At 44.9% G+C, this 19226-nt stretch overlaps 1 protein-coding gene across 19 annotated transcripts in view; it reads left to right on the top strand.

The window, feature by feature from the left end:
* Positions 1–19226, top strand: part of PPIP5K2 (diphosphoinositol pentakisphosphate kinase 2) — a 203389-nt gene that overhangs the window by 77071 nt on the left and 107092 nt on the right. The window lies entirely within an intron of this gene.

Genomic DNA, 19226 nt, shown 5'->3' with positions numbered 1-19226 from the left:
TTCTGAATCCTTTCAGTGTGTGCACTGTTTTCCAGTGTTGCCAGTGATAGCAGGCAGTCATGTGACCATAGGTAAGCAGTTTGAATACTTCCAGGTCACATTTCGACTAGACGTGCTTGGTCTCACCCAATTCACTTGTATTGAGCGAGGCCGAGCACGTCTAGTTGAGCGCATGTATGAAAACTGTATACTATCAGTCGTGTGACCGCCTGCTCTCGCTGGCAACACTGGAAATTCCTAACAGCGTGCGGTGCGCATGCAATAAGTATTCAGAAGTCTGTAGTCCCTAGAGAGACTGCACACTTTCACCACAAGACCAGACAACCCCTTTAAATATAGAAAGTGTTGCTTTTTTCCTTTCCAGACTTTGAGTGAACAAAACTGTTTTTGATAAAATATTTCCAGCTAAAAATAACCTCAGAAAATTATGACAGAGCACAAGAGATGTTGGCAGTTATGCAGTGGGGCAGTGTTCACATTTACCTTTTTGGAGCTGATCATACGAGATGGCTGTCAGTAGGCGGCTAATTGTCCTGATTCCACCATTATCATGTGCCCTCATCTCTGAGCAAGGGGAGACAGAGATGCTGATGTCAGACAACTTTGACATTTGCATCTCTCACAGCAATATAGCATGAGGAATGCTGAGATCTGGCATGCCCAGTCCCTCTTTGGCTGGTCATGCTGAAATCAAAGCATTCAGTTAACATTCATGTTATATGTGTGGGCATCTTTATGAACCATGTGCATTATAGGAGCTCGGATAAGATGTTAGCGATGTCTGTTGACAAGTGTATGGTTAGTTTCCAATAAGAATTGCAGAAACTCTGTTAGCACAAACGGACTGTTCAAACCCATCTGCTTCATTCCATCCATCTCCTCCCCCCTCTCTCCCCATCCTCTCGATCCTCTAAAGCCAGAGCCATGAATCAGAGTAGAGCGGAGATGAATGAAAATAAGCAGATGGGAAAGTGCTCTGACCTGTTTGGCTGTGTCGGGTGTGCGTGAAGCGCCTGTGCTATGTTTGAACAGTTATTTTGTACTGACAGACTCCCTTTAGTGTAGAATCTGATTCGGGTTCAGCCTGAGATGCGTATGTGGATGTTATACTTACAGTGGCATGTAAAAGTTTGGGCACCCCTGGTCAAAATTACTGTTAGGCTGCGTGCCCACGATGTGGATTTAATGCGTTTCCACGGCACCATTTCCACCGCGAAAACGCATTAAAAACACATGTTAAGTTGTCTGCCATGTTTCCCAATGATAATCCGCATGTGCTGTGCACATGCTGCGGAAATTTTATCATTGCGGAAAAATCTGCAGCACAACCATTAATTTTGCGGAATCGCAGCGTTTTAGCTGTCATTGGCTTGCACTGGACCGCATAATATCCGCATGGCTACACATGCACATGCGGATATTATGCAATTCAATGCGCGGATGGTACCCGGGTCTGGAGAAGAGGAGACTCCCCTCCAGACCCGAGTACCATAGTACCTGTAGTTTAAAAAAATAATTAAAATAAAAAATGTACTCACCTTTTGATGGCAACCTGTCTGCTCCCGGCGGTGCTGCTGGCTCTTCGGCTGCTCGTGGTGGTAAAAGGACCTTCCATGACATCATTTAGTCATGTGACAGGTCACGCTGACATCGGCGGTCGCGTGACCTGTCACCTGACTAAATTACGTCATGGAAGGTCCTTTTACGCCGCCGAAGACACCGAACGCACCGGAGAAGGAGACCGGGGGCCATCGGAAGATATGTATAATGTTTATTTTTTTTTCACCATTTTTATTCTTTTTTTTTTTTTAATTTATTTATTTATTTATTTTTTTTACTGTTGATGCTGGATTTGCAGCATCGGAACTTGGTCACACTATATAAATCCATGCCGGTTGCATGGATTTATTTAGTGTGACCAAGTTGTCAAGCACTTTTCCAAGTGTTGCTAAAATCGATTTGGAAAAGCGCTTGAGAAAACGCATGCAAAATCGCATGTAAAAACGCTTCACAAACGCTTCTACCTGGCAGAAAAAAAAACGCATGCGGATTTTACACCAGGGAGATGCAGAAACGCTCCGCAGCATTTCTGCATCGTGGGAACTTATTGTGTAACAGTTAAGCAAGTTGAAGATAAAATGATCTCTAAAAGGCCTAAAGTTAGATGACAAATTTCCTTGGTATTTTAGGGGAAAAAAATAGCCATTTTTTACATTTTAAAAATTACATAAAGGAAAATGGGCCGATGCAAAAGTTTGGGCACCGTTGGAGATTTGTGACGCAGATAACTTTGACAAAGGTGTCAGATCTTAATTAGCCTGTTAGGGTTATGGCTTGTTCACTGTCATCATTAGGAAAGGCCAGATGTTAATTTCCCAGCTTTATAAAAACCCAGCTTCCTCTAACCTTGTGCCAAACACAGCAGCCATGGGTTCATCTAAGCAGCTGCCTAGCACTCTGAAAATGAAAATGGTGGAGGCCCACAAAGCAGGAGAAGGCTATAAGAAGATAGCAAAGTGCTTTCAGTTTGCCCTTTCCTCAGTTTGAAATGTAATTAAGAAATGGCAGTTAACAGGAACAGTGGAGGTGAAGATAAGGTCTGGAAGACAAAACAAATTTCAGTGAGTGCTGTTCGTAGGATTGCTAGAGAGGAAAATCAGAAACCTCCCCTTGACTGCGAAAGACCTACCAAAAGATTTAGCAGACTCTGGAGTTGTGGTACATTGGTAACACCTGTACAAATATGGCCTTCATGGAAGAGTCATGAGAAGAAAACCTCTCCTGCTTCCTCACCATAAAATTCAGCGTCATAAATATTCAAAAGAACATCTAAACAAGCCTGATGCATTTTGGAAACAAGTCCTGTGGACTGATGATGTTAAAAATAGAACTCATTGGCCACAATGATCAAAGGTATGTGTGGAGATAAAAGGGCACAGAATTTCAGGAAAAGAACATCTCGCCAACCATTAAGGGGGTGGATCAATCATGTTTTGAGGTTATGTTGCATCCAATAGCAGGGGGAACATTTCACAGGTAGAGGGAAGAATGGATTCAATGAGATTTCAACAAATTCTTGATGCAAACATAACATCATCGGTAAAAAAGCTGAAGTTAAAAAGATGATGGCTTCTGCAAATGAATAAGGATCCTAAACGCATCAAAATCCACAACAGACTACCACAAAAGACACAAGCTGAAGGTTTTACATTGGCCCTCACAGTCCCCTGATCTGAACATCTTCAACTTTGGAAATCTGTGGCTAGACCTCAAAATGGCAGTGACCCAAGAATCTCACAGAACTAGAAGAATTTTCCAAGGAAGAATGGATGAAAATCCCTCCAAGAAGAATTGAAAAAAACGTTTGCAAGCTGTGATACTTTCAAAAGTGGGTGCGACTAGGTACTAACCATGCAGGGTGCCCAAACATTTGCATCGGCCCATTTTTTTCAATACGCCTTCCACGACAGCATTGGAGGATGTTGTCCACGCCCTATTGGGGGACAGGAACACAGAGAGATTAAAAGCCCCTCCCCACCGTCAATCCCCAGTGTTTTCCTGTCCCCCTTGGGGCATTGAGAGATCCCGCAGTGCTGTCAGGCCGGCAGGGCAGCGCTGTTTGTTCCTACCTGTGTGCCGGGCAGTGGTCGGTCGGGGTGCTCCCTCCTCCCTCCTTGCTGCTCCCCCTTGGGGGACCACCCTGCGCCCCACTGAGGGTAAAGCAAGCCGGGGGATCATTCATGCTGGAGTGCGGTTGCCGCGCGCGCCGGATGTGACGTCGCCACATTAATACACACACAACGCGTTTCGGTGGACACAGCCACCATCACCTGATGAAGGTGGCTGTGTCCACCGAAACGCGTTGTGTGTGTATTAATCAGTCCTTTTAATATTTTTGCCCTGTTATTGGCACTCTGGTACCGCTGTTCATATTCACTGATTGTCCTTTTCCCCCTGTTGGGGTACGGTAGAGCTGCCTTTAATCTATTGTTTTTTCACCTGTGGGAGCAATTTAATTAAAATTACTACCCTGGTTTTCCAAGCTGCGCTGCCTTAACCCCTCCGGAACGCTGCCGGGGGTGTTGGTGAAGCTGGGCGTCTATCTCGGCATTACATGCTACTAACCTGACCACGTGATATACCACCAAGAGATAAGGATCTGTGAACGCCGCTGGAAATAGATGACAGCCACCAACAGAGCGGAGCTTGTGGAGCTTTACACTGGGGTTGTGCAGAGGTGCACAACTTCATAAGGTTAGTAGCCATCCCCACACCCCTCTACAAATTGCAATACTGAGTCACCCATTGCGCCTTGTTCTCTCCTCTCTTTACATCTATGGACGCTAGTGGCTCAGCCTCTGATGATTTTGAGGAATTGGCGTCTGTGGGGCCTGCCAAAGCAATCGAAACCGGTAGATATTATTTTTCCTCGGACAACTTAGAGGAACTACTGGACGCTGTTAGAGGCACTATGGGGCTGGAAGAAGTGGAGGTTCCCTGTTCTGTTCAGGACGAGATGTTTAGGGGTCTTAAAACCAAAAAACAGACTGGTTTTCCAGTCCATGAGGTAATTAGGGATCTCATCCAACAGGAATGGGAGTCCCCGGAAAATCGCCTCTCCACCCCTTCGGAATTAAAACATAGGTTTCCGTTAGAGGGTGATGGTTCTGAATGGGAAATCCCCAAAGTAGACATCCAGGTGGCTAGGGTAGTGAAAAAAACCTCACTTCCCTTTGAGGACTTGTCCCAATTTAAAGGATCCTTTGGACCGCAAAATGGAAAGCGTTCTTAAAAAATCATGGGAAACCTCCTCTGCCTCTCTTAAAGTCAATATTTCCTCGACTTGTGTGGTCAGATCCCTCTTCAAATGGCTGACCCAACTGGAGGAACATCTGTCTCAGGGCACGTCCAGGGCAGACCTACTTGACTCCATCCCTCTCCTTAAAAAAGCCACAGGGTTCTTAGCGGACGCCTCGGCTGAGTCAGTCCGTATCGCGGCTAGGGCAGCTGTCCTGTCCAATACTGCCCGCCGTGCACTATGACTCAAAACATGGAGTGGGGACGTCGCCTCTAAAGTCAAGCTCTGTTCCATTCCATTCCAAGGAAAATATGTATTTGGCCCAGCCCTGGATGAAATCCTGGAAAAGGCCTCGGACAGGAAGAAAACACTTCCTGAACAGAAACAGGCTAAGAAGCGTTCCTTTTGGCCTTCCCAAAGTCACCCCTCACAGTACAGAGGAAAGGGAAAATCTGGGCGCTGGAGCTATCCCAAAGGCGGCAAGGGTCGCAACATCCTTGTACCCCAGCAACAACACCAGCAACAGGACCGACAATGACTTGGTCCGTGTAGGGGGGCGACTTTCGAATTTCTTTCCCCAGTGGCAGGCAATATCTTCCTGCCAGTGGATCCTCAATACCATCAAGGAGGGTCTTTTATTGGAATTCGAGAGTCGCCCCCCTCAGATCCTGAGGGTCACGTCCCTTCCCTCTCGGGGGGGTTCAGGATCTCCTATCAGTCGCCCTAAAAAACCTTCTGGATTCGGGAGTGGTGTCTCTAGTTCCCCCTGGTCAGGAGGGGACCGGTCACTACTCAAAAATATTCCTAATACGGAAGCCATCAGGGACCCCACGCATCATAATCAATCTGAAGTCCCTAAACCATCACATCAAATATCGACGTTTCAAGATGGAGTCTATAAAATCAACTATTCCCCTAATAGGGAAAGACTTTGTCATGGCAACTATAGATTTAAAGGATGCGTACTACCATGTGCCGATTCATCAGTCCCACAGAAAGTTCCTGCGGTTTGCAGTCCTCAGGGACAATAGAACAGTCCACTACCAGTACAACGTACTGCCTTTCGGCATCTCTTCAGCACTCTTTCGGGTGTTTACGAAGATCATGGCAGAAGTCATCGCACTCATCCAGAAACAGGGCGTGTGCATAATTCCATACTTGGACGACATGTTGATTGTCGCTCCCTCAGTAGCGGCTCTCAATCTTCACGTCTCTATAACCTTAAGAACCCTACGGTCTCTGGGTTGGATTCCAAACCTAAAAAAATCGGAACTCCTCCCTTCACCAAAGAGAAAATTCCTAGGTGTATCTCTGGACTCCAACAAACAGATGTCCTTTCTACCATTGGAGCATCAGACAGCTCTCAGATCCAAAATCTTAAATTTCAGACACCAAGAGAATCCCACGTTGAGAGCGACAATGTCTGTATTGGGGGTCTATGACAGCCTGTATCCAATCGGTGTTGTGGGCCCAGGCCCACTCAAGGCCTCTCCAGGATCATATCTTAAGATCCTGGAACAGACAAAGGGACTCACTAAACAAACGGTGCAGGACCCCCGGTCGGATAAAAACTTCTCTTTTTTGGTGGCTAAGCTCCCGAAATCTTCAGAGGGGGGTTTCTTGGACCCAGGACCCTCTGATTACAATAACTACTGACGCCAGTCTACGAGGCTGGGGAGCTATGGTGGCCCAGATTCCCTTTCAAGGCAGATGGAGTCCCGAGATCAGTGCCAGATCTTCCAATTTCAGGGAGCTAATGGCGGTAGAAAAAACGCTCAGAGCGGCAGTCGGCTTAATCCAGGGTTCTCGCATCAAGATTCTCTCGGACAACATGACCACAGTTGCCTTCCCTCGTCATCAAGGAGGTACGAAGGTACACAGCCTAAAACAGATTGCAGGCCGAATATTTTTTGGGGCAGAACGTCATCTATCACTCTCAGCAATCCACCTGAAAGGCTCAAACAACGTCCAAGCAGACTTTCTAAGCAGGGAAGATATCTAAGCAGGGAAGATATCCAGCCAGGAGAATGGAGCCTGAATCCTCAGATCTTCCAGTCGCTGGTAGCCAAATTGGGTCTCCCTGAGGTAGTTCTCTTTGCCAGTCGGTCAAACACAAAACTTCCCTTCTTCTTTTCCTTGGACAGACGAGACAAGGCCATGAGTTTGGATGCATTAGCCCATCCTTGGCATTTCAGGCTGGTCTATGCGTTTCCTCCGATACCGCTGATAGCAAGAACCATCCAGAAAGTCAGGATAGAGAGAGTGGCGACAATTCTGGTGGCCCCTCTATGGCCCAAAAGGCCTTGGTTCGGGGCTATCAACGAACTTTGCCTAGAGGGTCCGGTAATACTACCACAAGTCAGCAATCTTCTCTCTCAAGGGCCCCTGTTCCATCCCAATCCTCAGTGGCTAAACCTGGTAGCATGGTTACTGAAGCCAAGGTCTTAAGATCCAAAGGTCTCTCGGAAGAAGTTATAAAAACTCTTCAACAGAGTAGGAAACCAGTAACCAACGCGATATATGGCAAAATATGGAAAAAATTCCTATCATGATACGCTCTGGATATTCCTGACACCTCACACCCCAACATTGCTCGGATCCTTGATTTTCTGCAGAGTGGATTGGAATTGGGTCTCATACCTAGCACTCTTAAGGTGCAGATTTCAGCCCTAAGTTCCATATTCGACCAAGATTTAGCCTCTCATAGGTGGATCAAGAGATTCATAACTTAAGCACTCAGGCTTCACCCAAAAATTCAGTCTCCGGTCCCATCCTGGGATCTAAATGTGGTGCTCAAGGGTTTAACCCTCTCTCCCTTCTTGACCCTATCCTCTAGCTCAATACAGACTCTCTCTCATAAGACTGCCTTCTTAGCAGCCATCACTTCAGCCCGGAGAGTAGGAGAACTTCAGGCCCTTTCTATCAGGGAACCTTACATGAACGTGACCGAAGATGGTATTACGCTTCGCCTGGACCCTTCCTTTCTCCCAAAGGTAGTTTCGGACTTCCATCGTTCCCAGGAAATCATCCTTCTCTCCTTCTGCCAGAATCCTTCCAATCCAAAGGAAGCAGAGTTCCACCTCCTAGATGTCCGAAGAGTTGTTCTCTATTATCTTCAACAAACTGAGTCTTGGAGATTGGATGGAAATCTATTTATACAACACTCAGGGCAGAACAGAGGAAGGAAGGCGGCCAAGTCCACTATAGCAAACTGGATCAAAAAGGCAATTGGGGAAGCTTATAGCAATCAACAAATGAATCCACCGATTACATTAAAAGCTCATGCTACCAGATCCACATCAACTTCATGGGCCGAAAGAGCGGGCGCTTCTACTGAGCAGATTTGCAGGACAGCTACATGGTCTTCCCTTCATACGTTCTCTAAACATTATAGATTAGACTTATCATCCACTAGGGATTTAGCCTTTGGTAGGAAAGTCCTACAAGTTGTTGTCCCTTCCTAATGAAATATCGTTGGTATTCCTCCAATGCTGTCGTGGAAGGCGTATTGAGAAAATAGAATTGGTCCTTACCGGTAATTCGGTTTCTAGAAGCCTTCCACGACAGCACGAATTTCCCTCCCTATGGATTCCATATAACTGTCAGGTAACCATTTTTCCAGGTGATCTTGGTAAACACTGGGGATTGACGGTGGGGAGGGGCTTTTAATCTCTGTGTTCCTGTCCCCCAATAGGGCGTGGACAACATCCTCCAATGCTGTCGCGGAAGGCTTCTAGAAACCGAATTACCGGTAAGGACGAATTCTATTTTTCCTTTGCCATTTTTAAAATTTAAAAGATATATATATATATATATATATAGGCTAATATACAAAGGAAATGTGTCATTTTAAACTTCAGACCTTTTAGAGACCATTTCATCTTCAACTTGCTTAACTGTTCACAATAACATTAATTTTGACCAGAGGTGCCCACACTTTTACATGCCACTGTATGTATAGCAATATAGGATGTGTATATATTTATTACCTGTAAGAAAGTGACTATTTGCTTGTGTATTGCTGTATAACTTGTTGAACACCTGACACATTATAGCTGCCCTTTCCGCATTCTGCGCATTTCCAGCCTGCATGTTACCTTTTGTTGTTACGTGCTGTTCCTGATGTTTCTCTGCTTTCGTTCACTGCAGGGATGCTGGGTAATGAATGTATGTTGACTGTAACAAGGGAATTACTCCATAAAGTCAATCTCTTCACAAAGCGACTGTGACTAGTTATTGTATAAACACAGATTACTTTCTTTTTTTTTTTTTACTTTAATCTCTTCTTGTTTGGCGATGATGCCTGACTTTTCTTTGGTACCAATCTCCATTGACATCAGCCAATTTCCATATTCATAAGTGTTCACAACACGTCCATAAAGACTCAGTTTTATTAGGAAAACATTAAAAAATTTGTCCACATGCCAATTCACTGGTTGCTATGCAACACACAAGCGTTCCTGCATCACTGGGGAGAAGCCATCATACTTCATAACAGAATGCATACAACAGGTAATAGAAGGATGGGCCTAAAAATGGTAAAAAGATTAGGACTAACCTATATTGGGTTATTGTCCTTGGATCTCCATCTTCCAATGGATAGAGAACTTCTGTTGGGGTGATTTGCTAGGTTCCCTCACAATTTGCAGACCTTCACGGTTGACCTTCATAGACCCGCACATGGGTATGGCTGTACCTGGTACCATGGCGTGAATGAATAGGACGGAGCTGCAGTACCAAATTCTGCTGCCCCAATGGACCATCCACTGCACCTGCTGCTAACCCCTCATTCTGTTAATCAGCTGGGATTGTGCTCCCACCAATTGGTGTTTTTTTTTTTTATCCTTACATCAGGCAATCAGTAGATAAGATGGGGGACACTGTTAATACTGATATTGGGGTATCTTATGTAGGTTATTCCGGGAGATCGGACAAACGGAACAGAATATCTGCTATAATATAAAGCTGAACTTATACATGAAGTATATTGATTGTCAAACTGTTATTTTTTTTATCATTTACATGCCAGGCCTTTATTTTTTAAAATGACCTTTTAGTTGATTGGTTAATGACTGAATTAATTTTGACCTTAATGACCAGGCCAAATTTTTTAAGTCTCACCAGTGTCACTTCATATGGTAAGAACTCTGGAACGCCTCAACGTATCTCAGTGATTCTGAGATTTTTTTCATGACACATTGTACTTTGTTGTAAATTTAGGTCGATATGTTTTGCGTTTGTGAAAATATCGGAATTTTGGTGGAAAATTTTGAAAAATTCACAATTTAAAAAAATTAAATTTTTATATCCTTAACCAAGTTAGTCATGTTATACAAAATAATTAGAATTAGATAATTAGAAAACCTGTTTCTTTAGGGACCTATATTCAGATTTAAATGGACTTTGAGGAGCCTATATATTGGAAACTCCCCAAAAGTGATACCATTTTAAAAACCACACCCCTCAACTACTTCAAAATTTCTGGCAGGAAATGTTTTATCCATTTCTCCTAAATTCAAGGATACCCCATATGTGGTCAAAAAACTGCTGTTTGTCACATGGCAGGGCTCGAAAAGGAAAGAGCGCTATTTGATTTTTGGCACATAAATTTGTCTGGTCTTTTCTGTGGTAACATATGGATGCAAAACCTGTAAATTAAGTGTGCTCTCCCTGATACAATAATGCCAAACATGTGGCCACTTACTTTGGTTTAGGCACAGTGGGGCTCAGAAGGAGGGGAGCATTTGGATTTGGGAGTGCAGATGTCAATGGATTTTGAGGGGGTGGGAGCTATGTCACTTATCCAGAGTCTTTATTCTACCAGTAACTTGGGAACCCCTGTATTTTCAGTGACCGATAATAGATCTGATTTGGGGCTGGTTTTGTGCGGGATAAGTTAAGGTTTTTATTGGTAACATTTTGGAGCACATAACATTTTTTATGATGGCTTTCAGTATAAGGCTGGGATCACAGTCTTGTGTTCTATGCTTAGCACGTACGTCGTCGTTTCCTGGTAAATCCCACAAAAATGTGATTCGGACAAAACCCTTATGACCGAACCACACTCCATAATGGGGCAGATGGAGACAATTTGGACTCCTTTTGATGTTTGTTCTAGTTGTATCCATCTTTGTAGGCACACTTGTGCGCTTAAAAGACGCCTACAATAATGGGACACTGCCAGAACACAGACCAGTCCAAAGTGTCTCCATCTTCCTCATAGGTGAGTGGTTCCATCGGAGCTTTCATCTGAATTTACTCAGAAACCCTAACGTAAGCGCTCAGCGGGAGAGCACATGATAAATGTGAGCCGAGCCTTGTTCTGTTTTTTGGGAGGCGGAATGAACTAATAGACAACAGTACAAGAATAGTTCTTATTTGTATTATTGTGCAGTTCATCATGAGGTATAAGTGATCAGATGTCCTTATTCTTTGAGTCAGTGCGATTACAGAGATACCAGATTTATACTGTATATATAAATAGTTATATGAAAAAGTTTGGACACCCCTATTAATCTTATTGTTTTATAAAAATTGGTGTTTTTGCAACAGCTATTTCAGTTTGATATATGTAATAACTGTTGTACACAGTAATGTTTCTGCCTTGAAATGAGGTTTATTGTACTAACAGAAAATGTGCAATCTGCATTCAAACAAAATTTGACAGGTGCATAAGTATGGGCACCTCACCAGAAAAGTGACATTAATATTTAATAGATCCCCCTTTTGCAAAAATAACAGCCTCTAGTCTCTTCCTGTAGCTTTTAATGAGTTCCTGGATGAAGGTATTTTTGACCATTCCTCTTTACAAAACAATTCCAGTTCAGTAAAGTTTGATGGTCGCCGAGCATGGACAGCCTTCTTCAAATGATCCCACAGATGTTCAATGATATTCAGGTCTGGGGACTGGGATGGCCATTCCAGAACATTGTAATTGTTCCTCTGCATGAATGCCTGAGTAGATTTGGAGCGGTGTTTTGGATCATTGTCTTGCTGAAAGATCCATCCCCTGCGTAACTTCAACTTTATCACTGATTCTTGAACATTATTGTCAAGAATCTGCTGATACTGAGTGGAATCCATGCATCCCTCAACTTTAACAAGATTCCCGGTGCCGGCGTTGGCCACACAGCCCCAAAGCATGATGGAACCTCCACCAAATTTTACTGTGGGTAGCAAGTGTTTTTGTTGGAATGCTGTGTTTTTTTGCCGCCATGCATAACGCTTTTTTGTATGACCAAACAACTCAATCTTGGTTTCATCAGTCCACAGGACCTTCTTCCAAAAAGAAATTGGCTTCTCCAAATGTGCTTTTGCATACCTCAGCCGAATCTGTTTGTGGTGTGCTTGCAGAAACGGCTTCTTTCGCATTACTCTCCCATACAGCTTCTCCTTGTGCAAAGTGCGTTGTATAGTTGACCGATGCACAGTGACACCATCTGCAGCAAGTTGATGCTGCAGCTCTCTGGAGGTGGTCTGAGGATTGTCCTTGATTGATCTCACCATTCTTCTTCTCTGCCTTTCTGATGTTTTTCTTGGCCTGCCACTTCTGGCCTTAACAAGAATTGTCCCTGTGTTCTTCCATTTCCTTACTATGTTCCTCACCGTGGAAACTGACAGGTTAAATCTCTGCGACAGCTTTTTGTATCCTTCCCCTGAACAACTATGTTGAATAATCTTTGTTTTCAGCTCATTTGACAGTTGTTTTGAGGAGCCCATGATGCCACTCTTCAGAGGAGATTCAAACAAGAGAACAACTTGCAAGTGGCTACTTTAAGTAGCTTTTCTCATGATTGCATACACCTGGCTCTGAAGTTCAAAGCTCAATGAGGTTACAAAACCAAAAAAAGTGCTTTAGTAAGTCAGTAAAAAGTAGGTAGGAGTATTTAAAACAAGAAAATGATAAGGGTGCCCATACTTATGCACCTGTCAAATTTTGTTTGAATGCAGATTGCACATTTTCTGTTAGTACAATAAACCTAATTTCAAGGCAGAAACATTACTGTGTCCAACAGTTATTACATATATCAAACTGAAATAGCTGTTGCAAAAACACCAATTTTTATAAAACATTAAGCTTAAGATTAATATGGGTGCCCAAACTTTTTCATATAACTGTATATAAATAAATATATACTGTACATTTTTTCTGTTTTCTTTTTTATATATATAAAAAAAAAGAAAAAAAATTGTCTCTATGCTGAGAGCTATAACTGTTTAACTTTTTTTGGTAAGCAGATACACACATGGTCAAAATTGTTGGTACCCCTTGTTTAATGAAAGAGAAACCCACATTGGTCACAGAAATAACTTGAATCTGACAAAAGTAATAAATTAAAAATCTATGAAAATGAACAAATGAAAGTCACATTGCTTTTCAACCCTGCTTCCACAAAATGTAAAAAAAAAAATTCAACTCATGAAATAGGCCTGGACAGAAATGATGGTACCCCTGAAAATAATGTGACAAAAGGGACATGTTAAATCAAGTTGTGTCCACTAATTAGCATCACAGGTGTCTACAGTTTTGTATTCAGTCAGTGGGTCTGTATATAGGGCTACATATACTCACTGTGCTGTTTGGTGAGATGGTGTGTACCACACTCAACATAGGCCAGAGGAAGCAAAGGAAAGAGTTGTCTCAGGAGAATAGAAAGAAAATTATAGACAAGCATGTTAAAGGTTATAAGACCATCTCCAAGCAGCTTGATGTTCCTGTGGATACAGTTGCACATGTTATTCAGAAATTTAAGATGCATGGGACTGTATCCAACCTCCCTGGACATGGCCGCTGGAAAATTGATGACAAATCAAAAAGACGGCTAACACCAATATTAACAACAGAGGCAAGGATAACTTCTAAAGAGATTAAAGGTGAACTTCAAGCTCAAGGAACATCAGTGTCAGATCACACCATCCGTTGTTGTTTGATCCAAAGTGTACTTCATGGGAGATAACCAAGGAGAACACTATTGTTGAAAAAAACATAAAGCCAGACTGGAATTTGCCAAACTACATGTTGACAAGCCACAAAGCTTCTGGGAGAATGTTCTATGGACAGATGAGACAAAAATGGAAGTTTTTGGCAAGGCACATCAGCTCTATGTTCACAGACGGAAAAATAAAGCATATCAAGCAGGGCTGTGGAGTCGGAGTTGGTTTTGGTTGGAGTCTGAGTCAGTAGAAATGTACCGACTAGTGTTGAGCGATACCTTCCGATATCGGGAAATATCGGATCGGATTGGATCGGACCGATACCCCAAAAGTATCGGATATCGCCGATTCCGATACCGGAAACCAATGCAAGTCAATGGGACAGAAATATCGGAATGAAAATAAACCCTTTCTTTCCTTGTAGGTTAATTCTACATGAAGGAAAGCAACTAAGAATAATGTAGAATGTATTGGGGGAGGTGGGGGAGACAATAAAGGCATAGAGGTTTAGCCCAATCAAATGGAATTGCAGGAATTAATATTTTTTTTTAAGACATTCTGAGTTACGGAAATATTGACTATGTTAAGTATTTTTATGTTTTGTCAGATATTTATGTTTCACTACTTCCATGCTCTTCACCTTCTTTTTTACTTCTCTCACACTTTCTCCTTCATCATCCTCAGCATCGGCATCTTTTTCATCAACTTCTTCTTCACCTTCTTCATCTTCTTCTTCACCTTCTTCGTATTATTCTTTTTTTTTACATTCTTCATATTCTTCTTATTCAACTATTATTATTCTTTTTCATATTCTTCTTCTTCATCATATTCTTATTTGTGACAGGCATTCCTGTAGTTGTTATCTATAAAAGTTTGAAGATTACACCTTTCGTTCTGCCTGTCACAAAAGATTTACAACAGGATTTGTCCGCGTTCAGTTTGGCCTGCAGCAGCAGGTCTTTTCCAGGGGCATCACGAGGAGGAACGGACTCACCCCCATACACTGCTTAGTCCTCTTCTGCTTATAATTTAGATATTATCTTTTGCTCAGATTTTTAGTCTTATGCTTAATGTTCTTCCGCTTTTTGTTCTGCAGCTTCTTGTACTTCTGCTTCTTGGTTTTCTGTCTCTTGTTCTTCTGTATCTTGGTGGTTGTCTTCTCTTCTTTGTCCTCTTGGTCAACTTCTTCAGGGTCATCTTCTTGGTCTTCTTCGGGGTCCTCGTCTTCGGGGTCCTCGTCTTCGGGGTCCTCGTCAGGGAGATCCAGAGTGATTACCCAGAACCATTTCAAAAAGCTTGAACTTGGAAATGTAGCAGAAGGTAAAAGAAGGCTGAGGAACTACTGAGGACCAGCTGACAGTACTGGAACCCGGATGGGTAGTAGAAGGTACAAGAGCAAATGGAACTAACTAGGACCAGCTGACGGTACTGGAACCCGGATGGGTAGCAGAAGGTACAAGAGCCAATGGAACTACCGAAGACCAGCTGACGGTACTGGAACTCGGTTACTAAGCAGGAGGTACCTGTGCCAGAAAGCACTACCAAGGACCAGCAGACGTTGGTGGAACTTGGATACCGAGAAGGAGGCACCTAAGCCAAAGGCACTGCCGACAACCAGCTGATGGTACTGGAACCCGGATGGGTAGCAGAAGGTACCCATGTAAAAAAAAGTTTCAAGGCCGTGAGCCGGCCGCAGTTACCAAAACCCACAGTCCTACAGGGGGTGCTTGTCCTATCGGCACTATGGAACCAGCCTTCATTGCCAGATCCCGCAGCCCACATAGGAGTCACCTAAACTGCAGGCACCATAGACTCTGCTAACCCGACCGCAACACGACAGGACAATGCATTGGAGGCAAAGTGACGTTGACACTACCCGGAAACAGCTGGTGTGCTGGAACCAGGCTGGGCAGGAGGGAGTACTCGTGCCAAAGACACTGCTGGGAAACAGCTGGCGGTGCTGAAACCCAGGGTAAATACTAAAAACAGAGTGGAGCCAGAGGCGTAATTGGAGCAACTTTAAAATCTGTAGTAGTGTGAATGTGGACAGAGCCGGAGAATTTGCCAGACACACAGCTGGGGATCAGCTGACGTTACTGAACCCCAATAACACTGGAGCAAGCGTTGACTGTGCAGACGGCACTTCTGAGCAGCAACTAGCGGTATTGGAGCCCAGGGTAAATTCTAAAAACAGAGGAGCCAGAGGTGTAATTGGAGCAAGTTTTAAATCAGTAGTACAGTGGATGTGGACAAAGCAGGAGAATTTGCCGGACACACAGCTGGGGATCAGCTGACGTTACTGAACCCCAATAACACGGCAGCAAGTGTTGACTGTGCAGACGGCACTTCTGAGCGCCAACTGGCGGTGTTGGAGCTCAGGGATTACAGTTCAGGTGGTAGAAACATGAACACAACAGGAGACCTGGATACTGTTGCCAACCAATTATTTATTCTGGAAGAGGACTGGCAAATTCATGAGAGATCCAGGCCTTGTTCATTTTGAGAAAAGTAAGCCGGTCAACGTTATCGGAGGATAGTCGCATGCGACGGTCTGTTAGTACACCACCTGCGGCACTAAAGATGCGTTCCGATAATACACTAGCAGAAGGGCAAGCTAGCACCTCCAATGCATACTGACTAAGCTCTGGCCATGTATCCAGCTTACAGACCCAAAACTTGAAGGGAGAAGAGCCATCTGGGAGTACACTGAGAGGGCAAGACATGTAGTCTGTCACCATCTGACGGAAACGTTGCCTCCTGCTGACTGGAGCCGTCTGTGATGGTGTAGACATTTGTGGCGGCGGAGACACAAAACTTTGCCACATTTGGGCCATACTGGTCTTGCCTTGTGCTGAGGCGCTGCTTCTACTCCCTCTTTGTGCGGAGCTTCCTCCACTGCCTCGACGCACTGAGCTGCTTTGTAAAGCACTAGCAGCACTGCTCTCGGTTGGAATGGAGAACATGATGGAATGCACCAGTGCATCTTGGTACTCCCACATTTTACGCTCCCGGTTCAACGGTGTTATGAGGCTTTGTAAGTTGTCCCGGTAGCGAGGATCTAGGAGGGTGGACACCCAATAATCAGCCGTGTTGAGAATGTGGGCGATGCGGCGGTCGTTTCTCAGGCACTGCAGCATGAAATCAACCATGTGCTGCAGACTGCCAACTGGCCAAGAAACGCTGTCCCCTGCTTGAGGCGTGATCTCTGCCTACTCTGCATCACCCCACCCTCGCTCTAGATACTGACTACTAGAGCATTGTGTACCTCCCTCCTCTGGACAGATGTCTTCCTCATCCATTGACTCATCCTCATCCTCCTCACAAAGTGTCCCCTGCCTAGGCCTTTGTGAGGAACCACGTTGCGCAGACTGTAGAGAAGCAGATGGCATTTGTGACTCCTCATCCTCCACCTCTTCCAAAACCTCGTACCTTAGTGCTTGCAGTGTTTTTTCAAGCAGGCAGATAAGGGGGATAGTCATGCTGACTAGTGCATCATCTGCACTCGCCATCCGCGTGGAATAAACGAAGGCACGCAAAACGTGGCAAATGTCCTTCATGGAGGCCCACTCAGTGGTGGTGAAGTGTGAACGGCGCACACTGCGACTTGTTTGCGCCTGCTGCAGCTGGTACTCCATTACTGCTGCCTGCTGCTCACACAACCTCTCCAACATATGTAACGTTGAATTCCACCTGGTGGGTAGGTCACATATGATGCGATGTTCCGGAAGACGTAATCGGTGCTGCAGAGCTGCAATGCATGATCTTGCGTTGCTGGAACGCCGCAAGTGAGCGCCCTTTATGCGGACCTTGTGAAGCAGTGCATCAAGATCCGGATAGTCCCTCAAAAAACTCTGCACGACCAAGTTGAGCACATGTGCCAGACATGGGATGTGAGTGAGGTTGCCTAGGCCCAGAGCTGCCACCAGATTTCGGCCATTGTCACACACTACCATGCCTGGCTGGAGATTCGCTGGCACAAACCACACGTCGCTCTGCTGCTTGATGGCATTCCAGAGCTCCTGCGCTGTGTGGCTTCGATTCCCCAAAGAAATTAATTTTAATACGGCCTGTTGACGTTTGGCCACGGCTGTGCTCATATCGGTCATCATAACAGGTAACCGTCGATGTGGAGGTAGACCGTGACGGCTCCTGCAGCGCTGATTCAGAGGAACTGGAGTATGAGCAGGAGTCAATGTGTACAGACGGGATTCCTGCAATCCTTGGAGTTGGCAGAACACGTACAGCGCCACTCTCAAGATCTGTACCCGGCTCCACAACATTTACTCAATGGGCAGTGAGGGAAAGGTATCGTCCCTGTCCATGCTTACTGGTCCACGCATCGGTGGTCAGGTGGACCTTGCTACTGACGGCGTTTTGTAGTGGATGTTTAATTTTTCCCTCCACATGATGTTGCAGGGCAGGGACTGCTTGCCTGCTGAAATAAAAGCGGCTGGGCACGTTGTATTGTGGGACTGCCAATGCCATAAAGTTACGGAAGGTGTCAGTCTCCACCAGCCTGAATGATAGCATTTCAAGGGCCAGTAGTTTAGCAATGCCAGCATTCAGAGCCTGTGCTCGGGGGTGGTTTGCCGAGTATGGGCGCCTTTTCTCCCATGCCTGTGCTAACGATGGCTGTAGACTGGCCTGGGAGTGTGAGGATGACTGGGAAAGTGGTGCTGTGGGTGGAATTACACTGTGTCTCTGTACAACAGTGCCAGAGATTCTTCCATGGCGATCCTGTGAGGAAGCCAAACCAGCTGTGTGTGAGCTGGAGGAAGAGGCTACAACACGAGCTGAAGAGGTGGTAGGTGGCGCTGTAGGTTGGCCTAGGTCTTCAGTGTGTTTTTGTAACTCCACCAAGTGCTTGGTCCGCACATGTTCCACATATTTGTGGTATTGAGGTTGCTGACACTTTTCCCTCTTTTCACCTTCTGATTACACAGCTTGCATTTGACAAAGCAAATGTCATCTGCAACTGTGTCAAAAAAGGACCAGGCACTGCAAGTCTTGGGAGCGCCCGCTTTGGATTTTGGAAGAGCCATGCTCCTAATGGGTGCCGAAGTGGAGGCTACAGGCAACCAAGTCTACCCCCTCCCTCTCCCTCCTTTTTGGGCTGTTCGGGGAATCTCTTCCTCAGAGCTGCTCCCACCACCTTCCTGTCCCTCACGCCATGATGGGTCAAGGACCTCATCATCTACACCACCCTCTTCAAACAACTGCTTCTCCTGGGTAGTCTCGACAGCACAGTACGCACCAGAAAGTGGCACCTGAGTCTCATCATCAGATGCGTACTGAGGTGTGCTGCTGACCATAGGCACTGGCCCACCCGCCTCTTCAGATTCAGAGAGAGAAAACGGTTGCGCATCACTGCATACTACCTCTTCTTCTAATTCTCGAATTCTGCTTGGCTGGCCCCCTCTTTCCAAGCCAAGAGATTCAGAGAACAGAAGTAGAGATGGCTCCTGTCCAGGGCTCTCTGACTGCCTGGGCAATT

The sequence above is a fragment of the Phyllobates terribilis genome, unplaced genomic scaffold (assembly GCF_046119375.1).
Source record: "Phyllobates terribilis strain yellow unplaced genomic scaffold, ASM4611937v1 Scaffold_1__5_contigs__length_1240528914, whole genome shotgun sequence".
Taxonomy (NCBI): domain Eukaryota; kingdom Metazoa; phylum Chordata; class Amphibia; order Anura; family Dendrobatidae; genus Phyllobates; species Phyllobates terribilis.
The sequence above is the reverse complement of the archived record's forward strand: the minus strand, read 5'-3'. Positions and strand labels throughout refer to the sequence as shown.